A 22,974-nucleotide genomic window follows, 5' to 3' on the forward strand; every position below is an offset into this window, starting at 1 on the left:
TTCTGTGCTCAAAACGAGCTCAAAACAATTGTATGCCTGAGATACTGTTTCCATGGAAGAAGTTTAATGAATTCTAGCAACCTTAATTAGACAAATTAAATAGCCACACAAAACCTATGTCTGGGCACCACCAATCCTTCTGATTATCTAGAAAGACTGGCAATTTTTTTCTTTCCCGGACAAAGCCCTGTTCTTTTCAAATTTTTATTTGTTCTTTGTTGCCTTTCTTCTATGAAATGATTCACTCACTTGGTTGACTTTTGATGTAGTACCTGAGTGTTTTTAAAAGGCGTGAAGGTTAAAACCTGTTCCATTTCTGATACTTTTGCATGTGGTAAAATGTAAACTATTTGAAATGGCTGAAGTGAATGCTTGGTGTACATTTGTATTGATATGTGCGGTGGGAGTGGAGTGCAGGAGGACTGGAGTTCACAACTTCTCAGCAAAGTGTTACACCTCTCAGAACGGACATCTAGACCACACAGTTACCCTTTTGCTATGGATGGGTGTGTCTTCCTCAGTTCTCACTTTGCAGAGCTGCACTTTTTAAAGTTCAGCTCAGACAGCTGCTGGCACAAAGAGGGCCATACTGAAGACTCCATGGAGAGAGTAAGAATGTTCTCCCCTGTGTCTGGTGAGTAGAGAATGTAGAACACTCTTAAGGGGACACTGGGCAACTCTGTAACTGTGGTAATAATAGCTAATAGGGTCAGAGTGAGGGTTTAGGGAGGTAAAACATGTGAAGTGCTTAGAATGTTGTCCAGGGCACAGGGAGGCCTCTGCTTTTGCTGGTGCTGCTTTTACAGTTGGCCTCATGACTCCAGGTACCCTGTGAATGAGTGTTGACCTTTATGGAACCATCTCATGAAGTTTTCATAACTTATTGACCCAAGATACATCAAAGGTATATACAAAAGGCAAATAGAGATCATCTTTAATACTAGATATTCATTTAACTTTTTTAAGATTTTATTTATTTATTCATGAGAGACACAGGGATAGAGAGGCAGAGACTCAGGCAGAGGGAGAAGCAGGCTCCATGCAGGGAGTCGGATGCAGGACTCGATCCGGGGTCTCCAGGATCACACCCCGGGCTGAAGGCGGTGCTAAAGCACTGAGCCACCGGGCTGCCCTAGATATTCATTTAGAAACAAAGGTTCAACCAAGCCTTTCCTCTTCAACAGCCTCAGGGGGAAAGAAGTGGGCTTGTGATTTCCTGGTTGGAGGAGGAGTAGAAATCTATAAGAAGAATGAATATGCAGGTCACTTAGTTCAGCCTGCTTTCTGTAAAGCCAATAAAATGGAGAACAAGGGATGCACCAAGATAGTAGATACTTGTCACCATCAGTAGGCCTATCCTACACTAGATCCTCTCCCCTCATTTGTCAATTTCCATGGAGAAAGGAAAACCAAAATCACATATAACCATGAAATTGAAATGCAGCCCAATCTCCTTTAAAGAAAGCAAATTCTGCAGGGCTTCTTAACTTAACCCTACTATGGGAATTTAACTAAGCCCACAAAGTTTTCAGAAACGTGACCAACGCTAGGGTTAAGTGGAAGCTCCTATACCTTTAGATGATCTTTAAAAGAGAAAGTTCCAGAGGAGCTTTGAAGGAATTTAGAGGAAGACAGGCTAGGGAAGTAGAACTCTCCAGAAGCCAAGTGGCCACTAAAAGAAACTAGGCCTTGTGGTCAGCTCAAGACAGGACGGGTAGAGCCAGCTGTTACATCCAGGCCTCAGGAGAAATGAAACAGACTGGACCATGGGAAAGAAGAAGTGTGGTAAGATCTGTGCACCAAGAACGCTGTGCCAGCAACCCAATCTGTGGTAAACTCTTTGAATCTTATGTCTGTCTACTCCCCTTGAACCTAAAGCCAGGACAAATCCAGTAGCAATAAGTCATATGGGTAATGTCAGAACAGAAAGGGTCTGGGTCCAAGGGAGCTGGAAAGGATTTTTATTTCGAGCATCTAGAGGCAATGTGGCTGGGACACATTATTTAAAGGCCTCAAAGTTATAACCATGGAAAAGGGGCTCAGCACCAAATCCAAATTTGATATGGAGACAGAAATGAGGAACCAGCAAAGTAAACAGAAGGCTAAGATACAGAGCAGATAGAAATAGGTTGGGGAACGTGGTTCTGAAACAGAGACTGGGAATGATTTACCCCAACACACTTTGCACTCAACACTCCATCAAAACTGCTCTTATAAAAGTTACAGATGAGTCCTTGGATTGAACAATGACCTACACTACCTATTTTTAAAAAACATTTTATTTATTTATTCATGAGAGACACAAAGAGAGAGGCAGAGACACAGGCAGAGGAAGAAGCAGGCTCCATGCTGGGAGCCCGATGTGGGACTCGATCCCAGGACTCCAGGACCATGCCCTGGGTGGAAGGCAGCCGCTCAACTGCTGAGCCACCCAGGCGGCCCTACACTGTTTAATACAAAGGTCAGCCCTCTACTTTTCTCAGCAGCAATGGGCACAGTTGACCATTCCTTCTTCCTTGACTGTAAGTTTCTTCATTTGGCTTTCAGGAGACTATGTTGTGTGGAGTTCTTCCTACCTCATTGATTTCTCCTTCTGTCTTTTATGTTTGTTCCTTTTTTCTCAATACATGGTCTTTTCTTCTTCTCCACATATACACTTTCACTTCATGATTTCACCCAGTAGAATTCAATACTTTCAGTATGATTTGCATAGCAATGATTCCCAAATGAATATCTTTATCCTAACCCTTCTCATGAACTCTGGTGCAGGTCTCTGCTGGGGTGTTTAATGGACACCTCAAACTTCATATGTCCAAAGTTGAACTCCTTACCTTATCCTAAATCTCTTTCACATGTAGCTCTTCCCATTTCAGCTGATGGAAACTCCATCCTTCCAGATGTTGAGGCCAAAATCCTTGGTGTCATCTTTGAACTCTCCCATTCTTTCACCTCCTGGCCAATCCATCCACAAATACTGTTGGCTCAGTCCTCAAAATATACCCAGAGGCCTCCCTCACCTCCCCACTTCCTCCACTTCCTCTCCTCCTCTCAGCCTCCAGCTCCTCCATCCTGATTACTAAAGCCAGATCCGAAGCATTTGTGTGGTTTTAACCTTTCCCGTATGGCCTAACTCCAACAGGGCAGCCAGATTGTTTCTCTTTGAAGTATAAGTCCAAGCATGTCACTCTCCTGCTTAAAATCCATCTCCCGCAGAGTTAAAGCCAGATTCCTTATAATACCCAGAAGACTCTCCATGAGATGACCACCCCCTCTTTCTTCTCTGACTTCATCCTTATTTCTCTCCCCCTTGCTCGCTGGTCCAGCCATAATGGCCTCTTCACTGTTTTGGACAACAGGAGGTGCTGTTCTACTTTCGTTGTTTACCCTGGCTATTCCCTCTGTCTGTAACACTCTTCCCCAACTATCCACATGGTGACCACCACTTCCTGCCCCCTGCCTTCTTTGTGTTTCTGCTGAAGGTCAGTTTTTCCACGAGGTCCACCCTGGCCACCCTGTTCAAAATTCCAACCTGCTCCCAACGCCACTACTCTGACGTCCTTTCACTGTTCAAAATTTTAAATCGTACTTCTACTTCTTAATATAAAATGTACTCTTTTCTAGTCATTGATTGTGTTTTCATGTGACTGTCTCCACTGTTAGAAAATAAGCTCAACAAGGAGAGGGTTACTGTCTGTTTTGTTGACTTACATATTCCAAGGGTCTAGCCGAGGGCATGCTGTGAAGTAGGTGCTTTTATTTAACATGTATTTAACATGTATAAGTATACATGTTAAAGAAATACATGATTCAGAGAGGAAGGGGGTGAGTCTTGAGGCCTGTGGAGAGGAGACTTCTACAGAAGCACGAGAACTGAAGCAAGAAGGCCAGTAAGCAGCCTGGCTTTCCAGCTTAGTGAGTTCTGTGGCACTTGGATAGGTAGCAGCAGGTGAGTAATCCTGTACCTGAACAGAGCTGGCCTCACTGCTAACAAGCGCTGTACAGTATGTCCCCATCTGGTGCTGGCCTGACTCCTAAGTCTTGTTAGAGAGCATCTCTTTCAAGCCCAGCCTCAATGTTAATATCTATGTGAAGCCAAGACAGACTTGTGCCCCACGCAGCTGAATTCATTACTACCTCTTCTTGTTTCTACAGTGTCCTGCCCATACCTTTTATGTAATGCTCATTGCACTATGTGAAAATTAGAATATATATCTTTACCTAGTCATAAATGTGTGCTTCCCCTGGTAGATTGTGAGCCCCTGAAAACAGTGAATATGTTTCATCGCTACTTATCTTTTTAATAAAACAAAGACTTGTGCCTGCCGGTGGTAAGCAGTCAGCAAATAAATAACAGTTATTTTAGATCCAGCTCGATTCATTTCATTTTAAAGAGGGCTATCTTTTTGCCTTCAACAGTTTGAATGTAATCATATGGTAACAACAGATGCAAAATGATTCTCAGAGAAGTGACACATTTCTACAATATTTTTTAAGTTCAAGAAAGGGACCACCATTTCTACAATTAAAAAAAATTATTTTAAGGTGGCATAGTTCAAGCATGATATCTTGTTTTCTGGTTTTGTTTTTGTTTTGTTTTTTTTAAAGATTTTATTATTTTTTTTAATTCTTATTTATGATAGTCACAGAGAGAGAGAGAGAGAGAGAGAGAGAGAGAGAGAGAGGCAGAGACATAGGCAGAGGGAGAAGCAGGCTCCATGCACCGGGAGCCCAACGTGGGATTCGATCCTGGGTCTCCAGGATCGCGCCCTGGGCCAAAGGCAGGCGCCAAACCGCTGCGCCACCCAGGGATCCCCGGTTTTGTTTTTGTTTTTTACCAGAAAAAAATTCAGAATTTCAGGTGATCACTCATTAAGTCCCAAGTTTGTGGCCTTGAAAGTTAAGCATGTCTTCAGCTCTAAAGAAGCAGATTAAACCACTTGTGCTGTCAGCTTGAAGCTTTTGGAAGCTGGCCAGAACTGCCTAAGAATTTTTTTTCTTTCTTATTCTCTTCCTTTCTGCCAGGCTTTCACAGTGAGTTCATTTGCAGAATCAAATGAAAACCAATCCCTTTTATGCAAACCTTCCTGAAGCAGCAGGGCTATGTTTGGTCACAAGAGAGGAGGTTCGTGCGGTGGAAGCCCTGGTGGTGATTTCTCCCCACTCAGGCCTCGCCAAGGTCCTCCTCACCAGGCAGTGATGAAAGGAAGGATCAAACGGCCCTCTCGAAGCCAAGCCCCATCAGACTTGCCTTTGCTAAATATAGTGCACTTCAATAAACACCATTGTGAATTTGCAGTTTGCTTGCTGGCGAATACATTGTCACCTCCATCAAAATTTTATGCATGCATGTATGTATTTAGGACTTCCTGGACCCTCTTTTATAAACTAACATATGAAGCAAATTTCCTTTAGATTTTACTCAATTGTTTCCTCTCAGCACTTTAGATAGATTAACTTGGAAAACAAAGTTCTGAAACAGGGAAGGCTGAATGAATAAAGTTTAACCACAGGCAAGGTTGAGGTCTCTGGAATTCTTAAAAATACCACTTTAAGATCTCCTGAGATCTGTGCTGCAATCTCCTGTCCTGTGGCCATGAAGTGACACTTTGCTAGTCAAATGAGGACTTGGTAGATCAGATTAAGATAATCATTGCTTTAGGCAAATTCTCCCGAGCAGTTTCTGCTGATATAATTATCAAAATAGATTCTGTTTAATTGTGTGAAAGACTTGGTCAAGGTGCTATACTTATTTTTGATTTATGTTCACCTTTGATCCTAATGGAAAGTAAACATCTTTGTTCTGTAGCCAACACCTGATCTTTGGGCTTCTGTTCACTCTTACCTAAAAAAAGATCAGGAGAGAAAGCACACCAAGCACGCAAAGTTCAACAGCAGTTGGGGACAGGGACCAGAACACTGCCTTCAGCGGGAGGCTTAGGGGTCACTTAGGGAGGCAGAGGATGTGAAGTTTTGAGCTGATTTTGGCCCCAGATGCCTCAAGCAGGTGGGAGAGGCATGGGAATCTGAATAACCACATGGGCAGAGCCCACTCGCTGGTACACGTGAGAGGTGACACATTCTGAGACAAGATTCCTGCACCAGGGGGTTCCACTGCTTCCATTTTTACATAGAAGAAAGCTCAAGACTTCCTCCATCTATGGTTTCCAGCATCTATAGTTTGGAGGAGTAGGTTTTTCACTCCTCCACAGATCAATTTCGACTTCATTAGTTTACCATGTCAACCCAACCAATCAGGGTCCCAATTTTAGAAAACAAATATTTAGGCCTTGAACAAGGCAGAAAATAAGAAATAAAGTATTATGTAATGTTTGCTAAATAGGAGAGAAGTAGATTCTAATAGGACAAAAGAAGGGATGAAGTCTATTTTTTTCATTCTCCTTGTTTTCCTTCTTTCTTTCTTTCTTTCTTTCTTTCTTTCTTTCTTTCTTTCATTCTTTCTTCTTTCTTTCTTTCTTTCTTTCTTTCATTCTTTCTTTCTTTCTTTCTTTCTTTCTTTCTTTCTTTTTTCTTTTTCTTTCTTTTTGTAGTTACCATTTGTGTATCCTTTATGTGCTACAGTTAGTCAGTCTTCAAAATGAGTGCAAACTAGGGATTTATGCATTTACAAGATGGAGAACCCCACTCTGGAAAATCCAAAATAATACCCCCAAAATGACTTATAACATAAGCATTAGGCATGTTTTTCTTCTTCACCAGAGGATTGCTCAGTAGGTTCATTTAAATCAGAATTGTGCAGACTGAAGCTTTTACAAACAGCTGTCGAGTGGTGGAAAGAATCAAAAGATCTCAATTAATATACCAGCCACAGCATAAAGTAGCTGTGTGACCTTGAGCATGTAAGTCAGCGAACCTTTCAGAGCTTCCGTCTTCTCTTCTATAAGACACAGATAACAACACCTACTTCTGAGACTTGGGAGGATCAAATGAGATCATTTGTGTGGAAGTGCTTAGTTAACATAACCCACTTATTTGTGAATTCAGTGAACATTCAGGGAGCATCTGCTATGTGCCAGGCACCGTTCGGCACTGATCGTGTGATCTACACAGCATGTGGCACTTTCATTTGCAATTTTCATCTGTTAGGGACAACTTGTGTTGAAACTTGGTTTGTATGCGGTACACCCACAGCTTCTTAGAAATACATCAAGTGGGTAAACTGAAGGACAGTTACACATACTCATTTACTTCTCCTAGAGTTCAGATGCACCATGAATTGTGAACAAAGATCCTGCCTCTAGAAGACTTACCATCCATACTGACTCATGTGAAGCAAAGGGAAGTGCACAAAACACAGCCTCTCCCAAACACAGAAGGGAAAGGAAATGCCTCTCAGTGTGTGGGGGACGCAGATACTGCCGCGGGCCTTGCCATTATGAAGACTCTTCCCCTGCAGGCCATTCCCAGAGCCCTTGGATTGGGCACCATGGCCGGGTGTCTGTGATAGGGCTTGTTTCTCTGTTTCAGAGCCTCATTACATTGGTGGAAGTTCTGTCTCAGGCTGTTATGATGCCAAGTGCTTCGTATAACTTCCTTGGGTCCTTTCCCAACTGCCCAAATGCCTGCTGCCGTCTGCCCTCCTTTCCTCTCCCAGAGCCTGTGTGGGGCAAGGACTGTTTCAGGTTGGCATTAGCTCCTAAAAGCTCCTGGTAGGCATCTTTCCTTACTCTTACCTATTCTGTTTAGTTGGGCTTATATACCTCACATGACATTCCTCAAGAAGCTATGTAGACTTCTTCTGGAAATTTTTGTTTGCACAACCATAGAGAAGCAAGATGGTAGGACTGTACAACTGAAGGGGCTGTGGCCTGAACACATTACAGTCTGTGTCAGTAGCGTCTTCTGTAGTGGACAGCACTAAACAGCCTGTTCGGTCACATGTGGGGTAGCCCCAGTAGGAGAGCTAGAAGCTGTAAGAATATTCCTTGCAATCGAGTCAGAAGCTTGATCACATGCACACTCTCTTCCATGCTCTGGCAAATTGTTTTGGTCACTTTAATCTAACTTTCTAGTCAGCACTGGAAAGTGTTCTAAGTACCGGCATTCTTTTTTTTTTTTTTTTTAATATTTTATTCATTTATTCATGAGACACACACACACAGAGAGAGAGAGAGGCAGAGACATAGGCAGAAGCAGGCTCCACTCAGGGAGCCCGACATGGGACTCGATCCCGGGTCTCCAGGATCACGCCCTGGGCCGAAGGCAGGTGTCAAACTGCTGAGCCACCCAGGGATGCCTTAATGCCTTGGGAACTGCCTCTTCTCTTCCATCCACACTGTCACAGCCTTAGCGTGGGACTGTATCATCTTTCCTTGAATTAGTGTAGCCATCCATCTCCTATCTGGTCTCCCTGCTCTCAATCCCACCCCCCCCCCCACCAGCTATTTTCTCCTGTTGACAGGGTGACCCATCTAAATGACAAATCTGGCCATGCCATGCCCCTACTTGCCAACCTTTAATAGCACTCTATGGCCTTCAAGACAATCTCCACACTTCTGAGTGTGGATACGGGACCCTTCATGATTCTGGCCTCTGCTCTTACCTTCTGCTTCTGGAACAATGTACTGGCTCAGGTCAAGTCAGAAACTTTGCATTTGCTTTTGGCTTTCCTAAAAGCTGCCCTTCCACTCTTCCACCCTCTTCTCCTGAATGAGCCCATCTCAGATGTTACCTCCCCTAGCTGTAATTTGGAGGCAAAAGTGACACCATGTATTTAGCAAGGAAAACACTTCTTCAGCCCACAGAGTGTTGAAAAGTAACAGTCTTGCAGAAAGGTCAGAAAGAAAGTCATGCCTTTCCCACCACACACTGATTCATAGGGTTTAGATGCTAGTGGCAAGAAGTTCAGAGACCTATACAGAGTGAGGGCCATGCTGAGCCTCTTCCACCCTACTCCTTCCTGGCCTCTGGGCTGCCACACAAAGATGATCAGATGCCAGAAAGGCCCCAGGAGGGGCAGCCTCAAGTTGCATGGAAAATAAAAGTCAGAAAATGTAGCAGAAAAGGTTTAAGCCCAGGAACCTGAAAAACTCAATTCTGGCCACGGTATCCTTAGATTTTGGTTTATCATTCTATTGTGAAAGGATTGGACTCTCCAAGGTTTGCATATTATGCTTCACACAGCCTTAGGTGTTCCCGATGCTTTTCAAGGGCCACCTTAGGGGAATAGAAGGAGTGGGCAGCTGAGGATGAACACAATTCCCTAAGAACACCTCCACTCCTGTCAGATATTCTGTTCTTCTGCATAAGATCCCATCAATGCTGCTTAAAACACATTGCAAGACCCTAAAAGAGACTAATAAACAGTAGATACGCCACAAACCGACATACGCTTCCCCTTCTCCCAGAGTTAAGACTTGTTGACTGATGTTTCAGTGGTAATAGGACATTCTTTCTTTCTTTCTTTCTTTCTTTCTTTCTTTCTTTCTTTCTTTCTTTCTTTCTTTTTTTTAAAGATTTTTATTTATTTATTCATGAGAGGCAGAGACACAGGCAGAGGGAGAAGCAGGCTCCATTCAGGGACCCCGATGTGGGACTCGATCCCCGGTCTCCAGGACACGCCTTGGGTCAAAAGCAGGCACTAAACCGCTACGCCACCCAGGCATCCCCAGGACATTGTTTCTAGCTCTTCCCTCAGTCACCTACCCTCCAGCTGGGCTACTTACTGTCCAGGGATCAGCTGTACTTGTTGACTATATTCTTTTAATTACATATTATATAAGCCAGTGAAATGAGAGTCCTTTTTTCTATGAATACTAACGGGAATGACCTGGAAAGACTTAATAAAAACAAGCTACCAAAAATATTGCTATGGAATTATGTATGGGAAAGTTAACTCTGTAGGGAAAGATTGTAAAAATCTAGATGGTATCTACTCTACGACTGTTTCATGAGTATCTTGGAGTTCGAATTCCACTTTAGAGAAATCCAACCTGGAAATCGTACATGGTGTGTCAAAAAGTGGAATTCACTTAAAAGGGGCAACAACATAAGTCCAGTGTGTCCACACTCAAATCAAGCCTGGGCCCTACATTAGTCACTGGAAAATAGACATATATGCTTTAAGATAAAACAAAATATTTAGACGGATATATATAATTTTTATGATTCCCCACTTTGAGACAGACCAGAAAGTATTCTTTCTGTAAAAACAACCAGGCAAACAAGCAAGCAAAGCCACAGCAAAACAGTTCAGGCTCTGAGTTTCTGTTGGCATTTTTGTTCCAGAGAAGTCCCTTCTATTGAAGTGGTCCCTGACTGGCCTTGCATTTGTGCAGCTGTCAGGCTCAATGGCCACTATAACATAGACAGCATGGTCATTTCCAACTACAACAGGTGTCCCTGATTTTTAGTCTTAAATTTCAGCAGAGACTGCAGTATGACCATGAAAAAAAAAGTTGGACCAAAGGAAGAAAGATAGGGGTGCAGAGTGAATGGTTTGACCTGGAGGCTCTCTCTCCAACTAGTCAGTACATTTGTAGTGCCAAGGAGCTCTGCTTGGCAAACCCACCAGTACAAAGGTTTACTGATTCTGCTTTTAACTGAGATCAGCTGCTGAATGACTTGTATCATTTTTGTTGGGTAAGGGCAGGATGGTGATTATACAAATCTTTCTGTGCCCAGTGATAGTTGTAACTATGTACAGTAAAATTGGCATTGCTAGGGGTCAATTGAAGTGTGCCGGGTAAGTGGGTATTGACCTAAAAAGTGTAATATATTAGTGCAAAGAAGATGTGTTACACTCTCTGGTAGAAGGTATAGCCGTTCTGAAATCAGAGTGTGGATCTCTGGTGTGCAAAGCAGTTTGTGAGAGACTAAGTATTTTATCAGGAGTCTCTATGATCTGTAATTAATTATAGTCTTTAGTAAACAAATCAAGAACTTAATGCCTTAAATTATAGATAAGGCATGAACTTTCAAAATGGCATCTTGTCATCTATAGAATTCTACCTGGGAAAGTGGACTAGGTCTTCAAATCTTCAAAGTGAACATCTCCTACACCCTACCACCGACTGACCTCCTCTGTTCCTCTTCCTTGTGATAGCCATTGTCTTAGTCCAGACATATTTTGAACATATTAAAATATATTTTCCTTTTACAACACAGTTGAAATCACATCTTATATACTGTTCTGCAACTTTCTTTATGCCTTTTATTTTTAAAGCTCTACCATAGGGTATAGTTCTATGTATTTACTAAAGATTATTTAGCTAGCTAGCTCATGTCCTACTTTGTAGCAGGTATATGGGCATAATAGGAAAAAAAAAACCCCACTAAAATAATACAGAAGGATAAAACTTAAAAAATAACTGCTGACAGTCTGGAAGAGATAGTCTGAGGGGGTGGGGAAGGGGCTGACATCTGAGGAGAAGTAATTTCTATCAAGAGCAGGAATAGGTTTGCTCTGATGAGTCTTTTCATCTTCTTTGAAATTCAAGGCTCACCTCAGGCTCAATGAGAATCTGTTTAATTTCCCAGGGAGCTATCTGTGGAATAAAACTGGAGCAATGTTAGGATATGTCCCCCACCTTTTTCATTATCCCTAACTAATCTCTGCTAATTTATAGCGCCTCGACTAAGGTACTAATTAGGTGGGAGTCAGAGTTTTTGAGAGTCAGACTTTCTGGTAGAATGGGAGTTAAACTATTATGAAGCCTGTTGATTCCTTTGGTTAATATTTTTCCTTTCATCCAGAACTATGCTCACTTCTTTGGTGGAGAAGCTGAATGAGCTGAACAGAGTCCTCTAAATTAAAAGAGCCAATTGGAGGATAGTTCTTAATGGGATAAAAAGTTGTGCTCCCCAGTTTTCATCAGTGGGAAAGAGTTATGGAGTTCCACAAGAGGGGCATTGGCTTTGGGGCAGACCATGTGCTTGGGTTCAAATCCAGAGTCTACTACATACTAGCCACGTGATCTAGGCACAACTCAACTCTCTCCAAGCCTTTATCTACTCACGTGTAAGCGGAGGTATATGAATCCTTTCATTATAAGGCTACTGGGAAAAGTACATAAGATAATGTACATTCTCATGGGTTAGGTCCCTCTGTGCACTGGGTCAGGCATTGTGTTAGATTTCCAGAATGACATGTGCTAAGTATATGGTAGGCAGTTATTAAAGACTTGTCGACTTGACTCAATTTCATAAAGTAACAGGGAATCTAAAAAAAATAAAACAAATAGGAGACCATCACTTAAAGAGCTTTGGAATGGTGCTATAAGATAGCAGATTAGGTAACTCTTTCTAAATATGCCCCCAGGCCTTCTTTTCCAAAACAGACATAGAGAGAAGGAATAGGTAGAAGAAAAATCAGATATTTCTTGAGACTAAAAGACAAGTTATACAAATAATGAATATAATATATCCACTACAGGGTGATTTTTAATGAAAAATTCTTTTTGTGAAGGGCCATGGCTTAACCTCTGACTCTATTCACTTCCAGGATACAGATATCTGGGATAATATTTCCCAGTCTCAGCCCTACTACTGACATTCTGAGAGAGATGATGCTCTGCTGTGTGTGTGGGGTGGGGGGTTGGGGAATGTGTCCCAAGCATTTTGTTATGTTTGGCAGCATCCCTGACTTCTGCACTCTAATACTCTCCACCAAGTTGTGACAACCAAAAATGTCTCCAGACATTGTCAAATGTCCTAAATCCCACAAAATTGTTCCTGATTGAGAACCACTGCCCTAGGGCTAATTTGACCAAAGAATGTAAGAAAATAATATATTCCCAAGGAAGAGACCTAGCACTCAGGCTTAGGCCAATATGTTGCTAGGACATATTAGAGGATATGTAATTTATATCAAGAGTTATTGGAGGATAGTTTCTGGGACACTTCTGAGTGCAGATGTTTCTCTCAGCCAGATTAGACCTCCAGTCCAGCCATATGTTTGTGTCCAAAGGGGGAAAGGATTACAAAAACTGGGAAGATCATTTTTCACTGAAGTCCCTCAGAAACAGTGAGAAATGTCATCCTTCCTCATCATCTGTCCCTCTTGCTAACTCTGGCCACTCTTCCCCCTGATGTTCCTCCAATGTACTGGATTAATCATGTCTTTTACTCTGTACTCTGTTTGATCCTTTGACATCTCAGGGCCTGCTGACTCTGGAGGGACTCCCATCCTAGGGCTAGCCAATTTCTAGAGATAGCAAACAACCTGCCCGCTAGTGTGACTTTCATATGCAAACTAGCCAACCCAGAGCCCACACCATCACCTACCTCCTCAATGGGTTCTGACAATTAGGGCCACTATTCCCCTGCCTCTATCACCCCCAGAACCAGGTACCAGATAATGAGGGGCAGCAACTTTGCCTCAGAGCCTGCTGAAATCATTCAAACTTGCCAGTTCTGAACTGTGTATCCTGCATACTGTGCCTTCTCCTACCACAGAGCTCTTGCCCTTGCCGTTCCTTCTGCCAGAGACAGCCCTCTTTCTTCAGAACCGCTTCACCCAGACCCCATGAACTTCCCCAGACCCCAGAGCTCATTTCAATTAGGAACTTCCTTGGAGACCTGAGCCCCAGCCAAGGTCAAGTACCTTTGCCATTGTTCTTATAAGCTTTCTACTCGTTCTTCTAGTTACTTAAGTTAGCTTGCATTTGATTCCCTGAGTCATTATTTGATTAAGGTCTGGTGTCCCCTTTTAGATTGAAAACACCCAAAGAACAGCAGCTGTGTCCTTTTTTTCTCACTACTGCATCTTCAGCACACTCCCTGGTACCTGATACGTGCTCAATATTTGTTGGTTGAATGAATAGATTGGATCCGTTGGGGACTCCTAGAAATGACAGGAGGAGTCTTTGAAGAGGACCTAAAGCCCAGCAAAAGAAAATTAAGAGAGAGTCAGAGAAATATATTTCATTATAGTTAGCATGGCTTCATTGTCCCTGGGCAGCTGGATGGTAACAGACGACACAATGTTAATAGATTATAGCACATATACATGATGGCATATTATGCAGCCACTGGAAATCACATTTGATTTGTCTCATACACATAGAAAGGAACACCATGTAGATATTCAAATTATATTGCAGATTTATGTTTAACATGTAAAAATGATCCCGATATATTATTCAATATTAAAAAAGCAGGTTGTAGAACAATTTGTAGAAGGTGATATTGCTTTGTTTAAAATTAGTATAAAATTATAAATATGTGCTGATCATATGCCAGGCACTGTGAGAAACACTTTACATTTATATGAAATATCTTATAAGAACCCTAAAAGGAAGATACTTTTATCTCCATTTGCTAACTCTGGCCACTCTTCCCCCTGATGTTCCTCCAATGTACTGGATTAATCATGTCTTTTACTCTGTACTCTTTTTGATCCTTTGACATCTCAGGTCAAAGATAAAAGATAAAGAAAGATAAAAGAAAACAGATAAAGAAAGATAAAGATAATAATGAGCTTTTACTGGTAGAACACTTGCCTGTAGCTCTATATTAATATCATAACTACTTTAACAACTATGTTAGTAATGATCCCCTGAAGTTAGGATTATTTACTTCCTCTTTTTCCTAAATTTTATGCAATGAATATGGGTTAATTTTGCAACATAACATAATTCATTTAAAAATACATGTATAAAAATAAATAAATAAATAAATAAAAATACATGTATATGCTTTTTAATGACAAAAATGTTCTTAAGCAATGTTAATGGTCAGATAAGACAGTGAGATAAATTTTATATACAATCTCATTTCAGTGATGTTTTGTAAAAAGCAAAAACAAAACAAAACAAAAATATATGTATATAGAAAGGAAATGGGTAAAAAAAAAAAAAGGAAGGAAATGGGTACTAATGTTATAAATGTTTTTTTCTCTTTACTTGAGCACTTTGGCATTTCCCAAGTTGCTTATAATGATCTTGCTTTTGTTATTAAGCAGTTTGTGAAAGTTGGCCACTGGACAGCAGTTAGTACTGGAATACTTTAATTGCAGACTAACCCCCCTCCCTAAAGTTTCTGAGGCATTTTGAACCCTCACCCCCAGAATGTCAGGTATGTAGGAGATTTCTTTTTTTTTTTTTTTTCCCTATAGCAAAACTAATTTTTATGTCAAATTTAAGAATGGAAAAAGTCTCGATGCCAATGCACTTCACTCGCCTTTCTTCCCCAGCCCACTCCTACCTTCACCCCTGCCTGCACTCCATTCCTAGGGATTAGTCACCATGTTGTACTGTAACTCAAAAATATCAGGGAAAATGAAACACATGGAAGTATTTCAGAAATATGATCCTTCCTCATATCAATCGTACTGAAACAGTCAGACCCCAACCACACCAAACCAAATTCACCACCCCACCTCACCCCCCCTTCCCCACGAGGGATTGACACACTGGCCTTTTCAAGGTAGGACTCTAAATTGTGAAAATCTTACCCTCCTGTGACTTCAAGTCAGCCAGGCTGGCAGGACCTCTCTTTCCTCAGGTTGAGGGTTAATCGTCAAATGGAGATAGAATCCTCTTTACCTAGAAGGGTGGTCATATCAGGTCATCCTGGAGAGAACTACAAGAGTACATTGAAGCCTAAGCTGGCAGCTGCTTTTGGCTATTAAGTAGTCTTTCTGCTCTAGAGCAGATGGTGTTGGCAGTGCCATAGAAGTCACCCTGGAAAGACACAAACACTTGCAAAGTTGGCTTTGACTTGCCATGTTAAGTATCTTTTGAGTTTTTATATATATACACACACACATGTATGCGTATAGATTGAGTTTGATAAATATATATAATATATATTTTATGTATGTTACATATATGTCACTAGCATTTATATGATGTCTACATGGTCTGACATCAGACCGTGGTCTTTCACTGCCTACCTAAGCCAGGGCCTGGTACACGCTGGGCACTCCCTTTCAATTTGTTGCATTTATGATAAATAAACAAATGGCAAATGAATTCTAAAGGGTGAACATGCGCACAGCTAGGACACAATTCAAATGTCTTCTATCCATAAAAGGACACAGGACGCGTCTTAAGGAATAAGAGGGCAGCTCGCTGCTTTTGGCGGAGCCCCAGAGTTGGAGCAAGGACCGGCCTGCAGTGGGAGATGCTGACTTGTGCCACGCTCGGTATGGAGGGGAGGGAGCCCCTGCTCCGTCCCAGGGCCTACCGGGTTCACACCAGAGTGACACTGCCAGGGGACCCGGAGCCACCGCAGAGAGTCAGCCCCAAGCGCCACGTGTCTCAGACTCAGGACAGCCTCAGGTAGGACTGCCCTCCCCAGACACCCCGAAGCTGCCAGAGCCTACAAGCACTAAGTCCTTCTGGGGGCTCCAGAGTGCGAGGGCTCTTCTGAACCTGGCTTGGGAGTCAGCCAAGAATCTGATGGCAAACGACGATCTCAGAATGACTTTGGGAATTTGGAACTCAGTGCTGGGTGACACCCTCTGTTTCCATTATTATCGTCATGATCATTAACTTTGCAATTACATTTATTTGAACACCTACCCACCAGGCACCGTGCCAAGTACTTTGTTTCTAATTGTTACAATTTCTCCAGAAGGTATTATTAGCTCCATGTTACAAAAGTGAAAATGAGCCCCAGAGAGGCTAAATAACTTTCTTAAGGCTCACAGCTAGGAAAAGGCTTCCCTTCTCAGCTCCAAAATCCATTAATGACTGCTCATTACCTAGAGTCGCTGTTTGTATCCCTATTTCAAAGAACACGGTGGTGGTGGGGGGGGTGCCACAGAGGGACTTCAGGAGCCACCTCAAGTGCAAGATCATGTGGCAGGTTCCAGGGTTCCTCCCCGCAGAGCACATTTTGATGAAGCTTCTCTGATTTCCTCTATTTTCGATACCAGTCATCCAAGTAAGATTAAATTTGATTTCTTCAGGGCTCTGCTCTAATATTTGAAAAAAAAAAGAAAAAAGAAAAAAAGAAAAACAAAGAGTGGAAGGAATTGAAATAGGAAGGGAGGGATGAAGGGCGAAAAAGATTTTTAAAAAGCCATTGTCATAAAGGAGAAAATCTAAACTTCTCAATTGTGGTATTTCAGGACCTTCCGAAACTTTCCCCAAGACATCATCCCACCTATAACCACAATCCCTGTTCTTGATTATTTCTGCTCCCATCACACTGGCCAAATTGTTGTTTCTGGAGCTCTCCTCTTGTCTATTTGCCTCTGTGTCTCTCTTCTTCAGTCTCCCAAGCCTGTGCCCTCCATTCCTGCTGTTACACAGCTTCTGCCCCTTGAAGACTTCCCTAGTACACCCCGCCTGGAAGTTACTCAGAAGGGTGGAGGGGCAGTGGGTGGGGGTGGGTGGAAGGTGCCACTGGCATCTGGTGGGTAGGGCCCCGGGATGCTGCTAAATATTCTATAATGTACAGGACAGGCTAAAATTGTCAGTGGTGCCACGGGATGGAAGCCCTCCAACAAGGCATGGAAACTAAATAACAAACATTGAAAAGAAAAAAGTAAAACCATCTTTATTCTCAGATGACATGATTCTTAATGTAGTAATTCCTAAAGAATCTATAAAATACTATGATAACTAATAAGTGAATTCATAGAGGTCATAAGATATAAAGTCAATACGCCAAAAAATTAATGTTATTTTTGTGTGCTTGCAGACAACACTTAGAAAATATTTTCTGATCAAAGCAACAAATACATAAAATATCTCAGCATAAATGTAATAAAAGACATGCAAGACCTCTAAAATGAAAACTATAAATTTGCTGAAAGAGATAAAAAAAATCTAAATAAATGGGGAGACAGAATTTTTATGGCCCAACGGACACAATATCGTTAAGATATCCGTTCTCCCAGGCCGCCTGGGTGGCTCAGTGGTTGAGCATCTGCCTCTGGCTCATGTCATGATCCTTGGGTCCTGGGATTGAGTCCTGGCAGGACTCAAGTGGGAGCCTGCTTCTACTTCTGCCTGTGTCTCTGCCTCTCTCCCGGTGTCTCTGATAAATGAATAAGTAAAATCTTTTTAAAAAAAGATACCAATTCTCCCTAAATTAATCCATACATTAAATACAATCTCAACTAAAACATTAAGACTTTTTTCTGTAGAAATTGACGCCAATAGGAATCCAACATGATTCCACAAACATTTGGAGGACTCACCAAGTTTTAAGGTGATGTTAAGACCTATTATAAAGCTATAGTAATCAGGATAATGTGGAATTATCATAAGTATAGACAAATAAATTGATGGAACAGATTAGAAAGTTGGGAAATGCACTGATACATATAGAATCAATTGATTTTTTAAATAAAGGTTTCAAGACGAATTGTAGGAAAGAAAGTAGGAAAGAAAGTCTTTTAAACAAATGGAGCTGGAAAAACTAGAATAAATATATAGGGGATAAAAATGAACCTGAACCTATACCTCACACTTTATAAAAAATTAATTCAGGATGGGTCATAGACCTAAATGTAAAATCTAAAGTTATAGAGTTTCTAGAAGAAAATGTAAGAGAGTATCTTTGGAAATTTGGGGAAGGCAGAGATTTCGTAGAGGTGATCCAAAAAGGATGAATTGTTTAAGAAAAAGAGAGTTGAATTTCATCAAAGTCAAAAACTTCTACTCATTTGAAAACACTATTAAGAAAATGAATAGACAACCATAGACTAGGAAAAAATATTCATTCATGAATATATATCTGACAAAGGTCTTGTATCCAGACTATATATACAAAAAAGTAAAGCAATTAAAAAATGGCAAATCATTTGAATAGATAATTTACACCCCAAAATGAACATTAATCCAAGGGGAAATTAGCACACATAAAAATGATTAAGCACAAATACATCCTAGAATATACATATTATAGATAAAATTATATTTATATTCTAATTATATGTAATATATGATATGTATTCTAATTATGTATTATATATATTCTAATGATATATTCTGAATAAAAGTAACTATATATAATAAAATATACATTTATAATTTATAATATAATTATGTTATAATATAATATATAGAATACATATAAATTTATAATATATAGTATATATAACTAGAATATATTTAATTCTATTAAAATTCTAAAATTTGTGTATTCCAGGATGCATAGATCCTTGAATTGGTGCTATGCTCTCCCCACTGTATCCTATTAGCTGGTACGTGATTCTCATTTGTCTCATTCCTAGTTATGCCAGCTTTGATCATTTGATTAAGGTAACGACAACCAGCTGTCTGTTTTCTCCACTGTAAATTCACTCTTTCCCTCTTGTATCTCGTCAGTATTTTGTGAAAAAATACTTTTTCATTAGCAATTTTTATTTATTTTAAAAATTTTTTTTATTTAAATTCAGTTTGCCAACATATAGTATAATACCATCAAGTCCCCTCAGTCCATCAAGTGCCCTCCTTAGTGTGAAAAGATAGGGATCCCTGGGTGGCGCAGCGGTTTGGCGCCTGCCTTTGGCCCAGGGCGCGATCTTGGAGTCCCGGGATCGAATCCCACGTCGGGCTCCCGGTGCATGGAGCCTGCTTCTCCCTCTGCCTGTGTCTCTGCCTCTCTCTCTCTCTCTGTGACTATCATAAAAATTAAAAAAATAAATAAAATAAAATAAAAATCTGAAAAGATATTTTGAGGCTATGAAAACAACCTGATTTTCTTCGAATTTTTACTTCCATTAAAATGTGACCTCTATTAAAGTTTCTTACCCGAGTAATTGCTATTCTGTTTGCCCAAAAAATGATATTTTAATGTTAACTTTGTTCTACATGAATTACTTGCTGTGTTATTGTTAGAAATGTTGTAAGAAGTTTTCTCTTCATTTTTTTGCCTGTTTATTTATTTATATCAGTCTGGACTCAGATATTCCTATTTAAATCAGTAGATTATAACTTGTTACTGTCATTATTTATTTTGATGTTTGGATTGTCCCAGATTTGGCCAATAGGAGACCCCTTATACTAGCTACTGTGTCCTTTTTACATCGCTTTATCATTCTTTGAGTTCTTCCTTACTTCCTAGCACCATAGCAGTGTAATTTCCCTGACCCAGCCCTAGAAATCAGTCACTTCTCCAAGGATACTGAGTCCTTCTTCATGGTAAGTGATATTTATAAGCTTAGTTATAGGGGGCGCTTGGGTGGCTCAGTGGTTGAGCGCCTCCCTTTGGCTTGGGTGGTGATCCCAGGATCCTGGGATCAAGTCCTGCTTCTGGCTCCTTGCGAGGAGCCTGCTTTTCTTTCTGCCTAGGTCTTTGCCTCTCTCCCTATGTCTCTCATGAATAAATAAATAAAATCATAAAATCTAAAAAAAATGAATAAATAACCCAAGCTCAGGATGCGGATACCTATTACCATTGAGGTATTGCTGCTTCCAGGACTTCTCAGTAGGCAGAGCTAGGAAATAATGAATGCTTGCAGAGAAAGACACACACACCCATATACATACAGTTACATATACATATATATCTATGTTTATGGCCTTTCTATATTGAAAACTACAAGATTTATTTTAGCTTTTCCCATTTTAATATCTGTAGCTTCTTTCTCTAACTTTGAGAAATCTGGCTCCCATTATCCTCAGTATACTTACTTATATGGTCAGTCCTCATATAAAAGCAATCTATTGCCCTTGCCAAGCTGCCACACGACTAGGTGCACCTTCCTCACAAGAGCCCCGACATACCTCTGAGATGCTGCAGCTTTACAAGGTAGGCCTTCCTATCCCAGGCTCTGATCCAATAGGTTTTGAGAAGGAGGGAAAATAGAAGGATGGAAGGGAAGGAGCGACGGATGGAGGGATGGAAAGTTCTTCCATTTAATGTAATTGAATTTACCAATATTTTTCTTCACTGTTTGGATTTCATTGTCTAATAAATCCCTCCCTATTCCAATTTTGTAAAGACAGTCTGACACATGTTCTCCTAAAAATTTTATAGTTTTGTCTTCCTCATTTAAATCTTTCCTTGGGATTGATTTTTATCTATAGCATGTGGTTAAGGGTCCAGTTTCTTTCTTCTTTTTCTTTCCTCCTCTTTCTCTTTTTATGTTTATTATTACGATTATTTTATAACATGGAAAATATTTGTCCCGATAGCATATATTGAAGTGCATTTCTTCCTCACAAAATATGCTTTTTAAAACTGCAGAGTGAAAGTAATTTAATTTGAAAAAGAGCAGAAGAGAAAATTCAGACTATATCATGTCTGAGTCTCAACAGATCACATGCCTTTATCTTCAGTTGCAATCATTTTGAGTCACACCATAATGTTTCTTGGGATCAAAAATCAAATGTTAAACCAAGGTGGGCATTCATATTTCCAGCAGAACTAAAGGATTATTCAGATTGCATTGCCAAGAAGCTATTATTTATTGAAGCAGAAATAATAGGGCCATTTGTAGAATTTGTCATTAGAAGGCATCCCCTAACCATTTGCATGGCATGCATTGCCTTTGATTAATATGGTATTGCACACACGTTTATGGCTGCCCTTTGATATGAATATTTGTCACAACTGACTCTGATGGGCACAGAATCATTTCTGACTGGCCAACTGGCTATGTTGACTCATCCAGGATATAGATGCTCTAATCTTTTAAAAGAAGATAATGTAGCAATACAGAATGTGCTTTGTTTAAAACAATTGCAAACACATAAGAAACCATAGTAATAAATTTTCCAGTAGAAAATAAGTCTTAGAACTATAGGGTATGCTTATGGGTGAATTAAAGCCCTGTACACTTAATGAAGTATAATGTCTAAAGTATGCCAATAATGTGTGTTGGAGATCCAACCTGTCATTACCCTATGGAGGTCATATTCATGTGTTTTGTGAGCAAGGAAGCCACTTTTAAAATAGAGACTATGGGCTTTTTCCAATATTAATCTTAGGGGTAATTGATATTTTATATTTGTCAGTTACTAACTCTTATTTTCCCTTGAGGGAAACCATATCTGTTGCATTTATATCCTGTGTAAAACTGAAATTTTCTCTTGCAGATGTATTAATATGCTTGATATGGTGACTCAGCAGCTGGTAGGAAGTTGACGCTCTCAGAGGTTATCAGTGGATACTTCCACCATCACTCAGCAGTGATAAAGGGAATTTATGTAAGTGATTGCTTTGTGAACACAGCAGCAGTCCACAATAATATCTGCTTCCTAACCCCACGACAAGACTCAGTGAAGATGTTAAATGTGGATAATGAATTTATAATAGAAATCTTGGAACAGGACAACGTTTTGTACAGAGTAGGAACAGTAAGCTCTTCTTAACTGCCCAGACCTACTAGAGCCTCTTTCTCAGCCCTTTTTTCTGAGCTTGTTTTCTAAGCCAATCCCTGGGTTTTGACTTTTGAGAATGAAACTCCGTTTTCCCAACCCCCGGTCATTCTCCACCCCTTTTCTTACTTCCTACGCCCCCACAACACCTCTCCAACACAACCATGCTCTTTCCCTGCCCTATGCTTCTGGCTGACTTGACCCAACTTGATTCTCAGAGCAGATCGCCTCAGCCCATTCATTGTTCCTAGACCTGCTTTATGTGGGGCAGTCTTAAAAAACCTCACAATACCACTTCCTTTCAGAAATGGGTTGCTGATAATTGTCATTCATATTTACTATATGCCCCAGCATGTGTATTGGGCACCACAGAAAGACATGAAGGGGGTGTCTATCCCACCCTGGGGAGTCTTGGTCACAGAGGACCTCTAGGCTGGTAAAATTCCTCTCCTTTAAGTTTGAGCAGCACTTGGAACAAGCAAATTGCATCCAAGAAATATGAATTTGTAGAGAGATTGTCAGTTACCATCTTACTGTGAAAAACACTACTGGCAAGACACTTAGGTCTTCTGGTTGACAAGTTGCATTTCTGGTTAGAAAAACCATCTGAAAACATGTCCAGTGATTTGTTTAGTATGTAGAGCCCAAATTTAAGAGAACTGGGTGTCTTGTATGGGACATTCTGTGAAATGAAGACAAAACCTAGTGACTTTTCTTTGCTTCTAGAGCTCAT

General features: G+C 40.7%; 2 long non-coding RNA genes across 4 annotated transcripts in view; one reads left to right on the forward strand and one right to left on the reverse strand.

Annotated features, from left to right (window-relative positions):
* Window positions 1-1,023: 1,023 nt before the first annotated feature.
* On the reverse strand, window positions 1,024-16,368 carry LOC144303737 (uncharacterized). 3 transcript variants are annotated; one of them, XR_013370710.1, is made up of 4 exons: window positions 16,147-16,368; window positions 15,413-15,503; window positions 11,976-13,834; window positions 1,024-1,239 (listed from the first exon to the last, which is right to left on the reverse strand). It is a non-coding gene; the product is annotated as an uncharacterized LOC144303737 (long non-coding RNA). The 3 variants fall into 3 exon arrangements; XR_013370709.1 differs by lacking the exon at window positions 1,024-1,239 and having other exon boundaries at window positions 11,946-12,178; window positions 13,745-13,834; XR_013370708.1 differs by lacking the exon at window positions 1,024-1,239 and having other exon boundaries at window positions 11,946-13,834.
* Window positions 16,369-16,471: 103 nt separating this feature from the next.
* LOC144303738 (uncharacterized) overlaps window positions 16,472-22,974 on the forward strand; it is a 63,010-nt gene continuing 56,507 nt past the window's right edge. Inside the window, exons 1-4 of the long non-coding RNA XR_013370711.1 lie at window positions 16,472-16,848; window positions 19,066-19,120; window positions 19,984-20,060; window positions 21,960-22,070. This is a non-coding gene — a long non-coding RNA (uncharacterized LOC144303738). The remainder of the gene's footprint in view (window positions 16,849-19,065; window positions 19,121-19,983; window positions 20,061-21,959; window positions 22,071-22,974) is intronic.

Source organism: Canis aureus, chromosome 33 (assembly GCF_053574225.1).
Source record: "Canis aureus isolate CA01 chromosome 33, VMU_Caureus_v.1.0, whole genome shotgun sequence".
Classification (NCBI taxonomy): Eukaryota; Metazoa; Chordata; class Mammalia; order Carnivora; family Canidae; genus Canis; species Canis aureus.